At 32.9% G+C, this 22643-nt stretch overlaps 1 non-coding gene across 1 annotated transcript; it reads left to right on the top strand.

The window, feature by feature from the left end:
- Window positions 1-6338: 6338 nt before the first annotated feature.
- On the top strand, window positions 6339-6464 carry LOC124965048 (small nucleolar RNA SNORA69). Its single transcript, XR_007105062.1, has one exon. It is a non-coding gene; the product is annotated as a small nucleolar RNA SNORA69 (small nucleolar RNA).
- Window positions 6465-22643: the final 16179 nt, after the last annotated feature.

Genomic DNA, 22643 nt, shown 5'->3' with positions numbered 1-22643 from the left:
TTGGTTATTTCTCCATCTCAGTATCCCACAGGCAGTGATTTCATGGTGAGAACAGAAGGTGAACAGAGACTTCCCCCAATCCTCAGCACAAGGAGAATGCCAGTTGAACCCACCAGTAAAAACAGATGTGTAAACCTGACCAGACTGCAAACACATATACATAGTTCTCAACTATTTTCTTCCCCTATATAATCTTGACCTGTTGTCAGTACAAAGGAGACAGATTTCTGATCTAGCTGTCTTCCTGGTTTGGGCCAAGCCAAAAATAAATTCATTTCTTTTTTTGTTTTACTATTTATCTCTTAAATTTTTCAGGTGCCAAGTGATGGAATCTGTTCTATTACGACCACCAAAGTTAAGCCTCTGGCCGGGGTCCCTAGTAACCATACCTACATAGCTTGAGAAACATGCATGGAGCAGAAAACTCAATATTTTTAAGTTGCCAATTCCCCCAAACTGATATATTAATTGCACATAATCTCAATAAAAACAGAGGTAGGCGTTTTTTGTTTTGCATTTTTTTTTTTTTTTTTTTGGTACTGGAGATCCCCAGACCTGTGCTAAAATTGTTTATTTCAAAATACGTTGCTGAGGGTCTCACTAAGTTGCTGAGGCTGACCTGGAACTTGCAATCCTCCTTCTGTAACCTCATGAGTTACCGAGATTATAGTCCATGTCCAGCCAAAGTGGGCTTTCTTGAAGAAAAAATGACCCTAAAATAAATATGGATTAGTTAGTGCTTAAGAATGCCAATAGAATTTTGAAAAATAAAAATAAGTCTTAACCAAGAAGAATATTTCAAAATACACATTTGCAGTACTGATTTTTCATGACATTGCACAAAAAAGTGAGGTATAGTAGTCAAACCAGTGCAGTAACGTTAGCACTGTATATAGCTCCTGTTCTAGAAACAAATTCACAGTGCACACTTACATTTTCTGGAGGAGTGAGGCAGCAAAAGATAACTGAGGCAAGGTCTAACCAGTGTTTCTCAAAATTATTTTGAATTCAGAATCTCTTTTGTATGCACTTCATTTCTATTAATATCCTTTCAGCATAGAGGTTAATGGAATATTCTCTAAGGAACATTGCTGTGTATCTTCGTAACTTAGAAAAAATAAAACCAAGATAATTATAAGGGGAATGTTAAAATATTACAAGTTGCTATATGTCTGTAATGTGCTTTTCTTCAATGCCAGTGACTCTGTTTATAAGAATTTTTTTTTTATTTGTGAGAAATATTTTATTAAATTTGATGAAATGATCAGTTGCTAAAAATTCACTTTTGACCTACTGGCTACAAAGATAGACTGAAAATGTGCTTAAGTCACACTGACTTTCAACCTCAAGAATTATCTTTTTTATTTTTATTTTTTGGTACAGGGATTGAACCCAGGGGTACTTAACCACTGCACTACATCCCCAGTCCTTTTTATTTATTTATTTTAAAATTTTGAGACAGAGTTTCATTAAGTTGCTGAGGGCCTTGCTAAGATGCTGAGGCTGGCTTTGAACTTGGAAATCTCTTGCCTCAGCCTTCTGAGCCTCTGGAATTATAGGTGTGCACCACTGTGCCTGGCAAGAAATAATTCTGAAATATCTGCATCCTTAGAAACTACAATCAAATGCATTTCCTGATATCCACTGAGAGAGGTTAGTAAGAAAGCCACTCTGGTAGTATGATGGATCAACTGGACTAGGCTAATTTGCTCTGATATTGATCCAAAGACATCTGGATTTTGCTGTGAGGGTATTTGAGGGTAATGTTTGTTTTGCCATACTGGGTATTGAACTTAGGATCTCAAAGGTGGTAAGTATGATACCACTGAACTACATCTGCAATTCTTTTTAAATTTTATTTTGAGACAGGATGTCTCTAAATTGTCCAGACTGACCTCAAACGTTGCAATACTCCTGCCTCCATCTCCAATGTAACTGAGATGACAGGCACTACAAACTTATAACACAGAATCTGCTTTAAATCAGTAGACTTTGAGAAAAGTAGTTTAATATTCATAATGTATGGAAGTCTTTATCTAATCCATTGAAAGTCTTCATAGAAATGACTGATTTTGCTGGAAGAGGGAGTTCTGTCAGCAAATTACCTCTGGAATATCTTTTTTTTAAAGACTGAGTCTCACCTGGTTACCCTGGCTTGCCTGGAATATGTTGATCCTCCAACCTCAGCTTCTTAAATAGCTGGAGTTACAGGTATGCACCACTGCACCCTGCTCACCTCTGGATTTATTTATTTACTTATTCACTCATTCATTTTTATGGCACTAGGAATTTATTCAGTGCAGTATTATGAAAAGTGAGTGTCCAACCTCTTAGCTACTCCCCCTTTTAAAATTTATTTTGAGACAGTGTTTCATTAAATTGCTCAGGCTGGCCTTGGACTCATGATCCTATTTTAGCTCCTCGACCCCAAGTAGCTGTGCACCACAATGCCCAACTATCCTCTGAATTTAAACCACAAGTCTTTTCTAGATCTCTCACCTGCTGTTCTACCCTGCAAATATTGAACTTGCCGATCTCTACTGTCTTGTGAACAAATTCCTTAAAATCAATCAATCTATCTATCTAATCAACAACTTATTGGTTTTGTTTCTCTGGAGAATTACGTGTTCTGCTACAACATACATTCCTATGCTTATTTTTCAAATCTGCCCTTCCTTTTGTTAAATTTATATGATGTAAGATTCCTTTGAATGTATTATGTAAAGAAATGCTGTTCATCACTTCCCTCGTCACTTTATGCATCCGCTCTGAAATCCAAGATGATGTACTCCTGAGGTACTAATAAAAAATAGGAAGCATGTATTAAATAATGTTTCTAAATGTGACCATTCATAAAAGCTTGTCATTGTGATACTAGACAATGGATATTTCATCAAGCAGTTGCATTTTGAAATTCTTCTAACTTGGACAACAATTTATGCCTCACCATGAAAGAGCAACAGCACATATCAAAGGTTTTTTTTTTTTTTAATAAATAAAGGGCTCTGCACCCTTTGAGTAAATGTCTTTGATGAATGAGCTCAAGGTATTGGACACTGGATTGTATTCTCTAAACATCTGGTCAATTCCGCTGTGATGCAGTGTGACTCATTACAGTAGGTCAGGAATCAAAACTTTGCAAGGTTTGTAACCATTTATTTGGCTAATTATTCTGACTCACAAGTAAGGTTTACAAGAAAGAATGTCCAAATCATATGGTATTCTTAAACCATACTAAGATGATTTCTTTTTTTCTTTTCTTTATTTTTATTTTTATTTATTTATTTTGGCTATTTGTTTGAGTTCTCTATATATTTTGGACATTAATGTCTTAACAAATATATGGTTTGTAAATATTTTATGCTATGCCATAGGTAGCTTTTTATTTTGTTTATTGTTTCTTTTGCTATTTAGGGACTTTCTAGTTTGATAAAGCATATATATATATATATATACATATATTTATATATATACATATATTATATATACAAACATGTGATATCATATATATATCATCACACAGTAAAGTGGATTAACCTGTCATGTCAACATCATGTAATATATTTTCAATTATAATATGTACACAACTCCACTGTCTCCTCTCAATTGTCTTCTGTGTTATCACTACATAAATAAAATAAGTAGGCAATGACTGGTCTGCTAAAAGCTGGTGGGTAATCAGATCAAAATTAGAAAATGTTTTATAAGGGATGTTGCTAAAACTTTCAGTGTGAAAAAAGTACATTTTGGGAGGAAAAAGAAAGTTAGTTTATATAACTATAAAACCTGTTAAATATTAGAGTGAGCTTTAATTTCTGTAGTCACATACATCAATTCAACATCTGGGCTGGAGATAAGGTTTTACAAAATTGAGTTAATACTTTCCAAATACAGAAACTCAAATTCATTCTACTTAGTGTATTAATAAAATGATTGTGATGTATGTGGTGGAGGGTCCATTCTCAATCCAGAAATGAATAGTACTCTTTATTGAGCATCTATAATGCAGTAGAAGGTATATAGGATATACATTACACTAAATGTTCTAGAAATCCAAAGATGTAAGCTAATGTGACATTACTTCAGACCAGATTTGAGGTAGGTAGTGTTATTATTTCCAGTTTACTGATGAGAAAACAAGAACAGAGAAGTAAAGAGATTTATTCATGACTCTTCAGGCTAATAAAAATGGGTCAAAATTAAATAAATTTCTTGGCAGTCATGCTTTCTAAACAAAATGTCCAATCCTTAATAAATATAGCACTAAATTGAGTTTAAGTTCACTGTGTTTACAATGTTAGATTTTGGTTTTGACTGTTACACATATTTTAGTTTGAATTAAAGAGAAAAATGAAATGACAAAGTAAAATGCCATCATTTAGCAAAATATTTCAAACCCAAATCACTGAGAATGGCAATTAAAAATCTTTAGGAGGATTTAGTAACCAAAAATACCTGTTAAGCCGTTCATGAAATTATTTAAAAATATATTACAGAAAGAACTATAAAGCTGCTTTAATTTTCAGTTTTCTTCATTTGTTTAAAAAGTAATTTCTTACATACTTAGAAATTACCATAATTCATTGTTCCTATGTGATTTTTATAAGCTATAGAAAACATAAAAACACATAGTTGTCTTCAATTTAAATCTAACATTTAAGGGCTGGAATCTGTGTGCAAGTCCCTTGGTTTGATCTCAGCACTGCAAAAAGAAAAAAAGTTTACTAATTAACACTAATTAACATTTTAATAGATCACATTGTTTCCAAAATATACAAAATATTAAGATTCTGTAATTATAGTAGCTAGATAAAAATTTATTCCTTTCAATTTTAATTTTTCTTTTTGTTTTCAACTCCTTGAGTTTCAATTCTAAAGTTTAATTTATTTTCCACTTTTACAAAATCACAGTGATGGCAATCTTAGGACCAAAAAAAAAAAAAAATCCATTTCAATAGCTGTTCTTATTAATTTTAATTTACTTAAATGTTTGTTTATGAATTATTGCCATGAGAAAATAAAATTTCACATTTAAAGTAGATTTCCATAATGGGTTAATTTTATTTCTGGAATGTCATATTATGAACTCAATAAAAACACACTCCCTCAACAAAATTATGAGCAAAATTGAAAGTCTCACATCTCAGAATTCTGGAAACTAATTAAAGCAACAGAATATACTGAAAAATAATTTGTCCAGAATACACTATGGGGCCTAAGTTAAGACAGCAGGACATGAAGTATGTTGACAAGTGACTAATCTTGTGTCTCCTCCCTTTGCAGCTTAGTGGTACATAGTCACGAACCAGAAGCTCTGCATCACAATAAGAGGACTTGTTTCTGAACTGTGGTAAAAGCACCCATCTGAGTTAATATTTTCCTCTTTTATTTTGTCCGGACTTGAGGTTTCATGTAAAATCTCAGCTAAGAATACATGGATATGTGGTTTGATTCAGAATCAGTTCAATAAAAACCGCTCTGCCCTAGGACATCACTGAAACAATAGCAATGTGCTGGCAGCATTGATGTTTCCTATGGTTGTAATTTCAGTTTCAGCAAACAAGAACCTGGAGAATTAGACCACCCTTAGGGATTCTGAAAAACTGTGACCTTTTCCTGGGGATCTAACAAAATGTCACATGCCCATGAAAGACTTGGAAAAGGAAAGGACCCCATTCATTCAACATGGACTGATCTTGAAGCCCTGTGCAAAGAGTAAGTTAAAGTTGGGACTGTATTTAAAAAAAAAAAAAAAATTTGTAGTTGTAAATGGAAACAATGCCTTTATATTATTTATTTATTTTATGTGGTGCTGAGGTTCAAACCCAGTGCCTCACACTTGTTAGGCAAGTGCTCAACCACTGATCTACAACTCTAGCCCACTAAGGTTGTTTTGCAAGCTTCCTAAAGTCTAAACATGAAGATCCTCTTGACTAAAAACAGGACAAGAAGGTGAGGAATTTAGAAAAAATCTTCTGATTAATCTTTCTGCTGATACAGAGGTGACCACGAGGGAGCAAGTTTTATAAATAAAAACTTAAAAAAATAAAATGCTAGCAAATAACTCAATGCATACATCATATGAGAATAAAAAATCTAGAAAATGAGCACATGAAAGCTGCTGAACAAATTATTAGAAACAAGACAAACAAGATCAATGACTAATTTAAAGAGAAGAAAACAAAAAAATGTTCAGTAGGAAGATACTGTTATCAGATATGCTACAATATGCTACCTACAATGTTCAGTTTTTTAAAAAAAATTGTAAGAAGTGCAACAATATAGTAAAAAATTCTAGAAACACAGAGGAGTGAAAAGCTGCTGATAGAAAATATCCCAAAGCAGATTTCAATTGTGGTATTTCTTTTCATTGAAATATTTCAATTATCCTACTAAAAGTCATGCTGATCCATTTTCACTTTGCCTTTAAGAGGTTAAAATCCTGACAGATTGATAAAACAAGAGATTTGAGGTGGCAGATGAATTAAAATGAGTAACTTTGAAACTAAGTCAACAGAAAGTTTCAAGTTTGAACACAATATGAGCAGAGTCCCACAGACATGTAGTTCCATATCAAGTGCACCTGTATCCACATAATATATCAGAGAAAAGAGTGGGGAAATATCTGAAGAGATAATCACCAAAACATTTCCAAATTAGATGAAAGATATCAATTTTCATATTTAAGAAGTCCCACAAAATATTTTAAGTAGGAGGAAAGAACAAATATAAGTTTCTTGCAAAGATTAATAATGGACTTTCCATCAAAATCCATGGAGATTAGAGGATGATGGGATGACACAGTTGAAGTGTTGGAATACTGTTAACTGAGAATTCTATATCCAGCTAAATTCTCCTTCAAAGATGAAGAAAAGAAATAATAAAAGACATCCCCAAGTGAACAAAAACTAAAATAATCCCTTGATTGCCGACCTGTCCTGCATGAAAAGTTAAAGGTTATTTTTCAGTCTGAAATAAATAACAAACAAACAAGCAAAAACTGCATGAAAACTCAAAATTATATCAAGAAATAAATCATATCTATGAGGAAAAAAAATACCCAAATACTTAGAATGGAACTGTTCTGTGGGGGAATCCCTAAAATGTTTTTACATGAGAAAGAGGGAATATTATGATAGAATTAAAAATTTGTGCAATTTTTGAAGGACAGAAATTATACCATCGAAGTAATCACACAGGTAAATATCAAAGTCAGTGTAAATACATTTTTGTTCATATTTCTTTTTATTATCCTATTTGAAAAAAAACAACTTCAAAAGCAATAATTATAAAATAGTGTTGAAAGGAGTATAATGTGTAAACATGTAGTTTGTACATTAGTAGTATAAAATGAAAGAAAACAGATAGAAGGCAACACGTTTTTGTGTATTACCTAAATTTAGTGTTAGTCTATCCTAGATTTTCCAAAATTGCAGTGCTATTTCTAATCCCCCCATAGAAACCACTAAGAAAATAGTAAAAAATGTAAAGGAATGCTGTAACTAAAATGGCACACTAAAAAAATCTGTTTGACATGAAAGAAAGTAGTATTAGAGGACAAAAAAAGAAACAAAAGGCATAATAAATGTGGAAAAGAGAAAAATAGATATAAACTCCACCATGTCCAATTGAAAGGCTAGGAATACATTTAAAAAGTATGATTTCACTTTATGATCTCTACAATCATTCTTTAGATTCAAATAACAAAAGAGCTTAAAAGGAGGAAGAAAGTACATCTTGTAATTAGTAAACTAAAGAGAGCTATATAGTCTATATTAATATCAGACAAAATAGATGTAAACAAAAAAGTTACTATTGACAAAGTCCATTCTGTAATGATAAATGGATCAATCCATTTGGAAGATAGAACAATTGTAAATTATTCATCAAAACCCGACAGAACTGGTTGAAAAAGAGACAACTAAACAAAACTATCTAGAGGCTATGATTATTCATTTTCAATACTAGATGGAATAAGTAGGCAGAAGAGCAACACAGAGATAGAATAATTTAGCAATTTTGTGGTCACTCCCCAGAAGCCAAAAAGACGCACACACACCCAGGTTGGTTTCTGATGATGAGACTCATAACAGCTGTGTGCAACAAGAGGGCATGAAAAACTACTTTTCTAGATGTAGGCTTTCTTTTTGTATTTCTCTTTTCATTTTCCTCTTTGTTTATTCTATTGAGGTTGTTTGTTATTTTCTATTAATTCATGGGACTTTGCTATAAATGTAGGAAATTTAAAATTTGTTATTAGTGGTTGCAAGTCTCCTCTCTCTTTTTTTTTTTCTTACTCTGACCATATTAGCCATAGAGAAATAACTGACTTTTTGTATAGTTAAATTTATCAATATTTTCATGTATGGGTTCTGGCTTAAATGTGTCTATCTAGCACTTTCTCCCAAGGTTCATATGTAACCGCCTATTTGATATGTATAATTGGATGTGACACAGATAGTTCTAGTGTGTCATCTCATATCACATCAGTCTTACCTGTATCCAGGGACCTTGGTAAATTGTTTCTCCACTTTCATTCTGTTTAACAAGTTAGTTTGAGCTTAGCCCAGCCAATGACTGAGGCAAAAATTGTACAAGGGCATGACCAGACAGTGGTTTCTCACCCCAGAGAGTCCCTCCTATCATTGAGGCATAAACTAAACTAACATGCTCTTGATGTCTATATATGCAAAATTTGGAGGTTTAGAGGAGCTATATTGCTCTTCAGCTCACTCTGTGCTAAGACATAGGGAATTGGTAGACTAGCACTTTTCCCTTCTAGACATTTCATCTGTAGTGCTTTATTTTACATGAGCTCTGGATAGTGCTTGACCCAAGAGATGGCCAACTCAGGGATGTACCTGATATTTGTTCTTACCCCTTTCCTACCTTATTCCCCTTTCTTTCACATTTCTTTCTCAGTGAATGTGTTCCCTAGCATCACATTTACACATATTTTGTTTCAGACTCTGTTTTTTGGGACACTTATACTAAGATAAATATCTAATAAAAACTCATTAACATATCAAAAAATAACTATTAATTCCCTCAAAGCTATTTTTTCCAGTATCTTTCACTTCTTAATAAAAATCAATTCTATTTTTCAAGAGTCCAAAGCCCATTACTTTGATAATCCTTAACTTTTTTCTTCAATTCATACTCTACATTTAATGCATTAGCAAGTTCTGATGTATGTTCTTTCAAAATACAGTTTGAAAAGAAAAATCTCTGTCAATACCACAGTTTTCCACATTCAAACCACCATCAATGCTCATTTTTTTTCCAGTATTCTTCTGTTTGATCTGCTTGTTCCTGTTCTTAGTAACCACTTTCTAATTTTCCATGCAACAGAAGAAAGATCCTTTTAAAAGATAGGTTATAATATGTCACTACTCTTCATGAAACCCTTCAAAGACATTACACTTCTCAGAGTGAAGCAAAGACCATACAATATTTACAGAAAGGCCCTACTTATTGTAAACCTTGTTGTTTCTCTAACTTCATTTCCCTGCTACACATCCAGTCCTCACTCCCAGTTACAGACCTCTTTAAAAACATGCCAAACACACTCTTCTTTTATGGCTCTTTCATTTATTAACTTGTTAAACAGTTAATTCACTAATTTTTTTTTTTTTTGCATAGTGTTTGACACACAGTAGAACAATTATTATTTGTTATAGCATTTTTAGAATAGAAAACTTCTATTATTGGTCATTTCTCAGCATCATCAGTATAATGAATACAGGTTTTCCTTAGGATTTTATGTGAGGATAATATTAGAGATTAGCATGATGCTGTGGTCAATTACCTGGAAAACATTAGAAAAATTTCTGATAATTAAATGTTTAAAGTATTAGTTGCACTCACGGTCACTTTTTCCCACTTTTAAAAATGATTGTCATCATGTATTTTGATCAAAGAGTACAAAGTTGTATATTTTTGGACAGTTACTACCCTCTTCCTTTCTTCCTGTTTATTCTTTCCATTATCTAATTGGCACATACATGCCTGGTCCTTTCTGTTTCTTCCTTTCTTCTAGCATTTATTCTTTTGAGTCTTTCGAAAGCCCTATCACCATTCTTTGTCAGGACTACTTTTCTCTTTCCAAAACTCCCTTCCATCTTCTAGTTTCTTCTGCTAGTACAATCTTGGGGTTTCTCAGTGTTTGATGTCAGGGTTTGGATGTTGCCATGGAGACCATTTTAACTACTTGCCCACAGGAGGGAGCCCTCTACCTGTTAAAAGGTAGGCTGGTAAAGCGACCTTGTTATGGAAGAGGATGGTGGAAAAGGGACCAATTAACAATAGAGATATGAGATGATTCATTTCTCATAGTGTACATCTCATATATGCGTAAGTATAGCATTTGGCAAACCATCTAGACTTAAAGAACACTGTGAAATAGTTACTTACCTAGCACAATAAGAGAGACATCTAAAAGTTCATTGACCCAATGTTTCTTCTCATTTTCTTTAACCAGCCCTGTTGCTTTGCTTTGATAGTTCTACACAAATAGAACCAGACATTGACTAGGATAGGGGTAGTTATCATAGGAAAGGGAAAAAGTCACAATGAGTGGTCCTAGAGAGGATAAGGTGTAAAAGAGGCAAGGTGATGGGGTTCCTAACTAATTGTGAGGATTTTAAAATATTTTATCTCCTTAGAAGAGTAAAGTGCTTTAAAATGTAACCTCAAAGCCTTCTTTCTTGTTAAAAGATGAAAAAGAATATACTCATCCCAATAGAGGCAAAACAAGTTTTGACAAATTTCCACACCTGAATTTCCAGGAAACAAGAAATAGAAATAAATTTTCTCAAACTTTCTCTGAATAAGAAATCATTTCTTCAACATGACAAGAGTAATTATTTTAAAGTAACTAATTAGTAAATAAACCTAATGAATAAAACACTAACTACATTTTCATTAAATACAAAAACAAATATAAGGATGACAAGATGTCTTTATGTTAAATCAATCTTTCCTATTGAATAACAATTACTTTGTCATAATATGTTGTCTTTTTCACATATTATTAACTTGAATGTGCTAATAATTTGTTGAAGATTTCTGTGTCTGTGTTCATGAAAAATATCAGCCTTTAGCTTTTGTTCTTGTAAAATGTATTATTTTGTCTTTATAAAGCGAAAAAAAAAAAAAAAAAAAAAAAAAAAGCCTTCTTTCTACACTCACAATTTTCTTGGGGGCAATATGACATCATGAAAATAATCTCAAACAGGGTCAAAGAGTGACTTTTAAGTCAGGAGACCTGGAAAGATTATTTTTAGGTGTCTGACACTGTAGATTCCATAGATATTGAATTTAATCCAGTTCTTGAGGTTGCTGAAGACAGACTGGGCACAATTGCCTTTCGAGGCAGTAATTTTGGCTTGATGAGTATGACTAGACTCATTTTGTGTTTACAGTCTAGAATTATTTCCCTGGCATGCACCTTTAATTGCTGGCTATAAGTAATTTATACTAGTAGGTTATACTAGTAGGCAAAAATAAAAGGGAGGTACTGAAATATTTTTAAAATACTTAATTCTAACAAGAGGACACTGGTTTGTCAAAGTTGGCGGGGCAAGAAGCACAGTTTCCTTCAAAAAATATTAAGCATAAACTGGGTGTGGTGGTGTACATTTGTAATTCCAGATACTCTGGAGAATGAGGCAGGAGGATGCAAATTCTAGGCCAAAGTGGGCAACTTAGTGAGACCCTGTCTCGAAGGAAAAAGTTAAAGGATTGAGAATGTCCTCAGGGGTAAAGCACCTTGGCTTCAATTCCCAGTAACACTAAAAGAATAAAGAAAGGAAAATTACGGGATGAACAGCTGGAAAGTAATTTTGGCCAAATTACGGTGTATGCTTGTATGACTATGTAAAAACAAATCTCATCATTCTGTACAACTATGATGTACCAATAAAAAATGTGGAAAGAAAGAAAAAATAAACTCAATGCTCTATAATTATTAAGGAAAAAAATAGATCTATCTGACCAAATTAATTTGGGGGTAAGGTTGGCATAAAATAAAAAGTGTATGAAATTACATCTTATGTTTTCATATCTCTGATCATAAATACTCATTTATTCTAAAGAATATTAATGAGAAGCAAATTGTTACTCATATAAGTAAAATCAAAGTTTTACTATTACAAAATATATTGTAACTATAGATATTTAGGGTGACAGATCCTTTTCATCAGTTTTAAATTGAATACCACATTTAATTATAAAACATATACTAATGGCAAGAAATAATTTCCAGTGTAAATGAAGTAAAACAAAGTAAATTTGATGGACTGTCCTTTTTGTTAATTCTTATTTTTACTCATCTTCCCTTTAGTAGGAATCTCAACTTTCACATGGAATGTCTAGAAACTTTGGTTTTAAAATGCTTCAATTTTGTCTATGTTGAGACTGGAAATCTATCTTATTTGAGTGTCTGAGAGTAATTTAAGAGACAGAAATTAACGATGAAGGCCAAATTCCTCAAAAACTGTTATAAATAGAAGAGATTCCTATGAACAAATAAATAAATAATATTTTAAATAATAAATAATCTTTTCTATTACAACAGGACTGAGGGAAGAATCCCTTCATAAAAAGATTTGAAGTTCCTATCTGTAAGTTAATGAAGGATTCACAGATTTATTTATTTTTTTATTTTTTATTTGTCACTGGCAGTCACAGAAAAGTGGATGTTTTAAAATAATACAAATAATAATAACAAAATAAATTTACATATCAGAATCTTTAGTAATCCAACAAAATCACCATGGAGCTAACATCCCTCTGCATGTGGTTGTCAAAGGAAGTCACACATACACTATTTGTGGATGAGTTTCTTTGAGGGGAGTAGAGGAGGTATTGGAGGTTCATTGCAAGCTCCTCATAATTTCCCCACACATGCTAACCACAGACAGTGGATGGAGCCTAAATCATTGTATTTGAATGCTGTATGTGTATGAATCTTTGCAGAATGAAAACAAAAGGAAACAAAGAAGAGAAAACTAGCTGAAGGATAAAGCCGCCAGACAACTTGCCCATGCCCCTGTAAAGGAGCAAGAATGCCACTAGTATCAATGTTGGTACAACTAATAACATTTGGAGGTTTATTGAGGGGAAAAGACTGTTTAAACATTCTGACTAAAATATTATAATTTCTCCTGAGCAAACCATCAATCCATTGCTCAGAGACGACTGAGTTGATTGCACCTCAATGCTTAAGTCCTCTGGGCTCAGTGTTGTTTAGGAAAAAAAGGTATTTGTACATAATATATATGTATATCCTTTGTTTAATCTATGACTATCTAATCTTATTTTTATTAGAATCTACCTAAATAATTTAAGATGCTAGATAACATATTTTGCTTTTAACTTTAAACTACTTAAAACTGATTTTGAATTGTTATTATTATTGTTGTTAGTAGGACTCGTCATAGTAGTCGTAGTAGTACTGGGGATTGGACTGGGGCACTCTACCACTGAGTCACATCACCAGTCCTTTATTATTAATCATCTTCATTATTATTATTATTATTATTATTATTTTAAGAGGTCTCATTTAGTCGCAGAGACTGGCCCTAAACTTGTGTTCCTACTGCCTCAATTTCCCAAGAAGCAAGGATTAAAGATGTGCACAACGAAACCCTTTGATTTACCTATTTAACAAGAGAGTTAAAATCCAGTCTTATATACTTTTTCCATGATATTGGATCCATGTAGCACAAAATAATTTTCTTTAAAGCATGAAAAAAAAAATAATTAAATGGTCGTTTAGAAAGTCTTGGCTTTGCACCAGTGAGTAATTGGCTTGATCTTTTTGTCCTTTCTTGAACAAATCATCAATTATATATTTGGCTTTTGAAAACTAAGGTGGGTCTCTAAATTACAGCAGGTTTTCTCACTTGACCTCTTACTTTGCTTTCAGGCTTTAGAAAGATAATTACTCATTTACATCAAAATGCTTTTGCTAGGTTATTTTTAAAACGAGTCTGTTTACTTCTTTTTACAAAGAGAAATGATCCAGATTTGTTGGCCTGAAACATAAAATAAGATCCCTGCAAATTCTAGGGACTCTTAGCCAAGCATCTCCCATGATCCCAAAGACAGGCCTAAATTAAAGAACTTTATATTAAAGATTATTGACACTTCATTGTAAGGCAATTTATACTTTTCGTTTTTCAAAAATGTATCTCAAATCTCTTCCTCAGAAGCCTCATTGTTGCACGTGTGCCTGCGCGTGGGAGTGTGTGTGTGTGTGTGTGTGTGTGTGTGTTTGTGCGTGTAGGTGTGAGGCGTTCCTTACTCTGAATATTGTTACTTACTGTCAGTTGCCAGTCCTTCACTTTGGTCCTTCTTTCCCACTGTCTTGGTTTTGGAATTTAGTGCCAGCTTCTGCAGACCTCTTTCTTTCTGGCCAGTCCTTACTTATATATTGGCATTGAGTCTTCTTTGTTCCATGTTCCTCTGAATTCGTGCAATGACCAGACTTCCACTGTTACAAGATCCATCTTCATTCCTGTGCCAAACTTTGAAGTGAACTTTTACCATAATAACACTGACTACCATTTGCACATACAGGGATTGATTCAGCAGGTTACTAAGTCCAGGTCTTTATTCCTTGTCTGTTGGAAGGTATGTCATTTATGCAACGTCATTTTGGATATACTTTGTGGATCTACCAAATCCTGTGTGTGTGTATTTCATCAATGCTAATACATTAGTCTGTGGTTTTGTTCATGTGCCTTTCCTCCTGTGCTAGACTGTAAACTCTTCAAAGGTCACATTTATTTGGATTTTATTCATCCATTAGTTAGAACTGTAATAAGCATATAATAGATTCTCAATAAATAGGTATTGAAAGAATAAATCCTCACAACCCAGCAATGTGGGTATTAGCACGTTTTAAATTGAGAAATGCATGATTGAGGGATGTTAAGGAAAAGTTCCAAGCTTTTATTGTAGATAAATGGTAAAACAGAGATTCAAAACTCAGGTATGTCTGAGCTTCATGCTTGGTCTTTTTTATATTTTGTTAAACCCTGCATGACCTCAGATTCTGTTTTCACAGAATTGTGTTTATATTGTAGTGGTTTGGTTGTTTCTGTTGTTTTCATTTTTACCTCACATGCAAACTCAAATTAGAAAGTGGTTATTTTTAAAATTAAATAGTAAAATTTTAATGGAATACAATTATTCTCTTTGGATTACCTGAATGTGGAATATTATTATTTGGATGAGATCCAATTAGACAAATGATAGTAAATATTGAGATTAAGCTAGGAATGAGATAGACAATACAATATTTAAAATCAGAGTGCATGTTTCTAATCACACTATTATGGAAAAGAGGAGAAAAAAATGTTGAAATGAGCCTGGTAGCTAACATTATTTTTCCTAGGGGAAATACTCCTAAGGCATTTACTGTGACTCTGAATCTGTGGTTTCACTTTGTTTTTATTGTTGCTCCTTTTCCCAACCCTTCAAAATGTGGCTATTGGGTAAGGATATTACAACTTATTCAGCTTTAGCTGGCCTTCATTAAAGCCTAATCGGCCCATGTAATCTATTTTATATATTTTGGTACCACTTGCTGAATAACATGTCAAAATAACATTTTAATATCTTTATCAATAATAACTACAAGTAAACTTGTGAACTTAATAAAAAAATTTTAATGTCCATGTCCCCAAGCATTCATGAAAATAAGGGAAATTAAGCTCCAAGGGAATACTGTATGGAGAGGGATTTTGTCTGTGTTTTATGGGGAGTGGAAAGGGGCAGCTTGCAAGGTAGCCTGAAACAAACTGAAATCGGATGTCCAAAACAGGCACTGCATTCTGGGAAATGTCTTTCATTTTAAGCTTCCTTTTTATAGCAAATAAAGCTTCTTTCTTTCAAGAATATTTGCTCTCATAACTCTTCCTTATGTGTACCCAATGTTTGGAGAACAGTGTTATAGTACAAACAAGGCCCCAAATTGTTTAGTGATAGAGATGTAGGGAGCAAAATGAAATTTTTCTCAGTCATAGAAAGTTGCAGAGAAATAAAGATTTTTGCATCATAATATAATCATCGGGTTCTAACAGAATGAACCCCTCTCTCACCCTTCCTAATTTCTTCATAAGTAACAGTAAGTACAGACAAAACTCATTAAGTACATTAGATAGCTTTATATTCATTTCCAGTACAACTAAGGCAAGAAGAAAAAGGGAGATGACACTGAATGTATATGTGGAAAGTAAATGGGTGAAGGAAGAAAGCGAAGAGTGAAAGAAGTGAGAGATGCCATTACATCAAAAAGAAAAGAAATAATGGACATCAATGTAAAATTCTAGTTTTCTTAAATACTAGTTTTACCAAAAAGTCACTTAGTTATAAACATTGCATTCATAATATATAGCAAATTTTTGATGCTATACAATTTTGTTTGAAATTTCTTTTAATGTGTTAAAATAGTTTTCTCTACTTCCTACTATTACGATGGGTTTTCAACTTAAAATGTTAAATATGAAAAGGCTGAAGTGCATACCTTCTAATTTTCAACAGTTGAGGAATAAATACTGCTATTTACTTATAAAAAATAATACCTATGGGCTCAAATAAAAGAGTATATTGAAGTTCATTTCAGTTTGTCTGTTAGTGATGTTTCCTTCCATAAAATATTTATAGCATCTTTCAATAGTTTCTTATCATTTTCTTGCTTTCTACACACTTCAGTGGGCATAGAATAATCACCCATCTCTACTTGGAAAGAAGGACTTACTGGAAATTTATGATCTATTTTGTTTACTTATCCCCAGCACTGCAAAAAAATTAGCTACTTTTCAGTATTTTAAATTTTACAAGAAATACATTTTGATTCTAGATTTGAATTTAATAATGATTCAAAACTATATTATCATAGATTAGGCTTTCTTATGTATGTTAAGCTATAGTAGCAGAAACCAGCCAACTCCGTTTTGTGTTATGATACTGAACATATTGCTGCCCATCTTAACATTAGCACAGAAAGTCTGTTTGCAGACTTTGCAAACAAGTTTGACTCCAGAGCTAAAACTCAACCTATAAAATAAATTTAATAATTCCTATTATGTCTGACTTAGAAACTATTCTTGCCATTTTAAAATCATTTAAATGTATTTGCTTTAGAAAGTAACGCCATTTTAAGAAACTTGCCTTTTCCCACTTAAGTTCAGGAAGTCTGTGTGCTTGAATTGATCATATTTTCATCAGGGTTGCAAATAAGTTCCACTTTCCAACCTGAAGGTATTTTAGTTCATTTTAATTTTGTAACTTTTTTTAATCACAAAGAATATTTCTTAAACAGTTTTCAATTCATAGAAAAATTGAGTAGAAAATACAGTATTCTCACTCTTGTTCTCTCCACAATCCCCCTTACTATTAACATCTGACATTAGTATGGTGCATTTGTTATATTGTAATTCAAAATATTGAACCACTGTTCATGTACTATTATTAACTAGTGAAGCATTCATTTGTGCACTTAATAGTGTCTCACTTTTCTTTTAGTCATTGTTAGTTCTTCTTTGTTTACCCCTCTAATCTTCAGATTTCATAGTAGGGATTTTACAGTCTGAATTATTAGGAATTCCTTTTAGCCAATCTTTATCTTATTCTTTGTTAGTTTCTAAGTATTTTTGCAACTCTTCTTATGAATTTTTCATTTCAGTTCTTGCACTTTTCAACTCCAGAGCTTCCATTTGGTTCTTTTTTATCATTTCTACATCTTTATTGATGTCTTCTCTTTAATGAGGTGCTACTCTCATAGCTTCCTTACTTCTTTCAGCATGGTTGCTTTTGGTTCTTTGGTGCATTTGTGATGGCTCTTTTGAGGTCTGTTAAGTCCGATGTCTGCATTTTAGTTGCCTACTATTTTGACTGTGTTGCAGGTCTCTTTCTCACAGCATATCTCATAATTTTCTGCTAAAAGTATACATGATAAAAAATACAGAAACTCTGAGTCCCAAACCCTCTCCTTAGAGATTAACTTCACTATTACACTTTTCATTTTTGAGGGACTGGCTGGACACTTTCAGTGAGATCTGTCCACCACAGTCCACTGCCACAGTGGTCAGAGGTCTCTAAAGTGGCTCCTCAGCAGGAACATCCTTTGGCATGCACACAATGACCTTGACGGTAGTGTCTCCAGAAGGATTCCCTTTAACTTTTGTATTCTCTGATCACATTCAATGTTAGGCTCCATGAATTACCAGATGACTGCTCTGTATATTCTGAGCTATATCATGAACACTATATGATTTACAGTATGATTTACTATGCCATTCTGTAAAGAAATTTAGTCTCTTTACAGAGGTCATTTTTCTAACTTGATTGGATGAAAATCTTAAAAAAAAAAATATATATATATATATATATATGGTGTATGATATGATATTTTGATATACATTGTGAAATTACCATCAAGCTAATTAACATAGTCATCACCTCACATAGCAACCTTTAAATATGTGTGTGTGTTGAGAACACTCAAGATCTCTCTTAGCAAATATCAAGTGGGCATGATCATTAACTATAGTCCTCATGCTGTACATGAGGTCTTGAGAACTTGATCTTCTTATAACTTAGCCCTATCATATTCTTGCCAGGAATGTTTGTTTTACTGAAGAGGTGTCCATAGAGCTCCTCATGCTCCCTTCCAGAATGAAATACCACATCACACAAATTAATTGCTCAAAGAGAATGGTACCCTGTAAATTACCTAATCACTGTATGTTACTTAATAGGATTCAGGCCCACGGATGCTTAAATGATTCTTTAAATTTAAAATTAGTGAAAGAACATGAACCATAGGTCAAGTTATTAGTCATCCAATTTACTTCTTGCCTTTATGTTGTCCTTAATTTGAAATTACTTAAAACAGAAATCATTTTATTTAAATTTTATATACATATACATATACATATATATTTAAGGAAAGGTTCCATATTTATTGACTAAAATAGGAATTCTCATTTGAAGACTGACAGAGATGTATCCTAACATAGATTAAGTATTTCAAGATTTAATAGGGATATAATCTGATCAAGGAATACACTAATTCCTCCACACAATATTCTTTCTTAGTTCTGTTATCATTTTATAATTGCTGTTTATTTTATTGTTTTAAGAAGAAAGTTACCTTTCATTTTTTAATCAATAAATAACAATTGTAAACATTACATATTTATAGGATCATGTTGTATTTCAACATATGTTTACTTGGTGGAATGGTTAAATGAAAATGATTAACAAATCACCTCACATTTTTATATTTATGTGGTGAGACATTGAAAACTCTATTCTTTTAGCAGTAATGCAATATACCATGCATCATTATTTATTATAGTTATAGTCACTGTTCTGTGTAATAGAGTATTAGAGCTTATTTGGTCTAAATGCAGTTTTGTACACTGATCAACACTGTTCTTTTCCCCATCCCTCCTGCCCCTCCTCTAGCCTTTGGGGTCACCATTCCACCATTCTACTCCCTGTTTTTTTTTTTTTTTAATTTTAATTTTTTTTAGTTCAACTCTTTCAGGTATCACATGTGGGTGAAATCACACTACATTTCTCTTTCCACTTCTGGTTTTACAGTTAGCTTAATGTCCTTCAGCTCACTCATTTTGTTGTAAATGACAGTTTCATTGTTTTAAAGATTGAATGTTATTCCATCTGATGGTGCACACCCAGGTTGCTCCCATACTTGGGATGTTGTGAATAATGTGATGAACATGCAAGTGCAGATGCCTTTCCTATATGACAACTTGAATTCTTCAGCTATATGTCCAGAGGTGGGATTTCTGGATCATATGGTAGTTAAAAAAAAAAAAAAATTGAGGAAATGCCGTACTGTTTTCTGCAATGACTATATTCATTTCAATTCCATTACTAGTATGTAAGTGTTTAAGAAGTGAATAATTTAATTCTCTTGTTCCACAGGAAAGTATCATGAATTCTTCCTCAAACACACAAGATTATGCTTGGGCAGGTTACACAAAAAGGCTATTCCACTTTCATTGATCAAAAAATATCTAAAGAAGTCTCTGAGTAATATGTGAAAATATTACTAAAAAAAGGTAAAATTCTTATGAAGGCCGAAACATCATCATCACTAGCAAAGTGCATAGCAGTTATGAACTCTTGGCTGTGTAAATGGACTCTGTATGTGATAAATAAATGGAGATATTGATGCTGACTTTTGTATGAGTTTGCATTTCTCAACTAGTTTTGTCTCCTGGGCACATTTGGTAATTGAGCAATGAGAAGAATGCTACTGAACATACTATAGTGCATAGGCCACCCTCCTACAATAAAAAAATCAACTAGCCCAAAATGTCAATATGCCAAGGTTGAGAACCCTGTCACAGATAATTGTGAGTTATCAGTAGAGATCCCATTACAAAACTGACATTAATTTATTCAGTGCATATTGCTTTTGCATACAGACAGGATCAAGCACTGTCCTGGTCTTTTGGAAATTAAATATTAAGTAAGATATAAACAATTCCCTCTTTGAACTCAGTATTTCAGAGAAACATTTACCAGAAATCACCTATAGAGAATCAAACAGAATGGTACAAAGACTCCAATACATATACATAAATGAATTATTTCAACTAAACCTTCTGTTTAGTGTTATGATCACCTGGCTTATGGAGCGTTTCAATCTTTCATGACACAATAAAAGAAAGAGGTCCTTTTTAAGTTTAAATTTGATTAACTCTGTGTGTTAAAAAATTTTATATCCATCTAAAAGATAAGAAATCCAGAAGAGTACATGTAATCTTCACATTTAACAAATAATTTTATTTTAATAATTAGTAGAGAAGAATCCCAGGGGGGAATTTAAAACAAAAAGTGGTGTATAGACCCTGGTTCAAGAATAATGAGCCAGAAGCAGAGTGCAATTATTATGTAGCACAATGTTATTGAATCCCATGAGTCACCTGACCTCATCCTTAATATCTTTTATTAGAAATTCAGGCTGAGAGATAAATGAGGAGTCAGTAGGAATAGTATAAACTATTCTCTCTAATACCCATTGACACCTTGGAAGCAATATCAGTAGTGATGTCTGCACCATTGGTCTGAAACATTCATCAGCAGTATGAGCATAGACAGTGATTTTGTAAAGGTCTCACTTGTGATATCAGAGATTTCTTAGCACAGTATATACTTCTGCCTCCACAGATACTTTAAACATATCTGCAGTATGTTAGAGGAGAAGATAAAAGCTAAGAGAAGATTTGAAGGAGCTAATGAATTCTGTGGTGGCTCCAAGTTTTGAGGCGAGAAATTGTGATGGGCTGATAGATCCATGAGAATGTTATAGGCCAGACTCTAAGGGAAATGACTAAACAGACTCCATTTTGCTCTGAGACTCCATGTTATGTAGGAAATAAGTTTCTCCCATGGGAACACCCTGCCTCTGTGCCCATCATCAGTTACTTGGTGTGACATATTTAATAATATACAATGGCAACTCCTATGTAGTAAAGAATTCCTACCCACTTCCCCCTCTGTTGATGATCTCATGATGTTAGTTTGTAATTTCGAATCATAGCAACAGACACTTATGATTTATGTGATTTTTGGTATAAGAACCCCTACAGCCCTGTGGTCGGGGCTGTTCTCCCAATAGTCATTTTTTTCGGGCATTGTGTGAGACAGTCAGCTGGTCGGCTTAATAAAGACTCTCAAATTTGGACTTCTTAGTGGTGATCAGTCTGTTCTTAAGTTGCACCCATGACAGAAATAAAATTTCTAAAAAACAGAAAAGAGCAAAAAATGGAAATACTTTTTAAAAAATAAATCTATTATTGTATTCTTGCTGTACTTCTTGATGTTACAGTATAAGAAATATTTAGTTAAATAAATTTTTCACTTATAAGGTTATAGGTACATGATAAGTAAATAGATATATTGATGCTAATTGATGCTAAATACAGATATTGATACAAATAGATACATGTCTCTTCTTTCCTTTACCAAATTCCCATTTGTAAAAAGTCATAAAACCTGAGTTAATAACACAGATGTGCTTTTGTATGCTTAAATCAGCAATAAAATGTTCTCACGTATAGAAAATGGAGGTCCATCAATTCCCACATTATATCCATTTTAGCTTCTGAAGTAATGTGGATGAAAGTAAAAAGCTCATCATTTGACTGCCTGGAAATAATATGCTGGAGATTAACAAAGGCATTCTTGTGTTTTATGAGTTCTTTCCTCTTCAATATGGCTATCATAGTTTTGCATAGTTTTGATGTTTTCATTTAAAATTAAAAACTTTCTCTCCCACCCCACACATATCCAAAGTCACATTCAATATTACCATCATGAAGAGTACTACTGTGGACATTTTGTATTCTCTCAGCATGACAGAAACCTAAACATAGGGTCACAAGATGAAAGATAGTATGATAGACCTCTTGCTTTAGATTTTATATTTCCTCCTAAGAATCTAATAAAGTAGGGTAAGATGAGTAAAATAAGAATACAAGAAATTAACAAATAATTAGCAGAAAGTAGTCATAACAGTAGATCATCATTTTGTCTATTGATTTAAATGAAGGAGTTTTAGGAGACTGTAAAATTTACATTTGAAATCACTCCCT

This window comes from Sciurus carolinensis, chromosome 14 (genome assembly GCF_902686445.1).
Source record: "Sciurus carolinensis chromosome 14, mSciCar1.2, whole genome shotgun sequence".
Lineage (NCBI taxonomy): Eukaryota > Metazoa > Chordata > Mammalia > Rodentia > Sciuridae > Sciurus > Sciurus carolinensis.
Note: the sequence above shows the minus strand (reverse complement) of the source record. Positions and strands in the feature narration are given on the sequence as shown.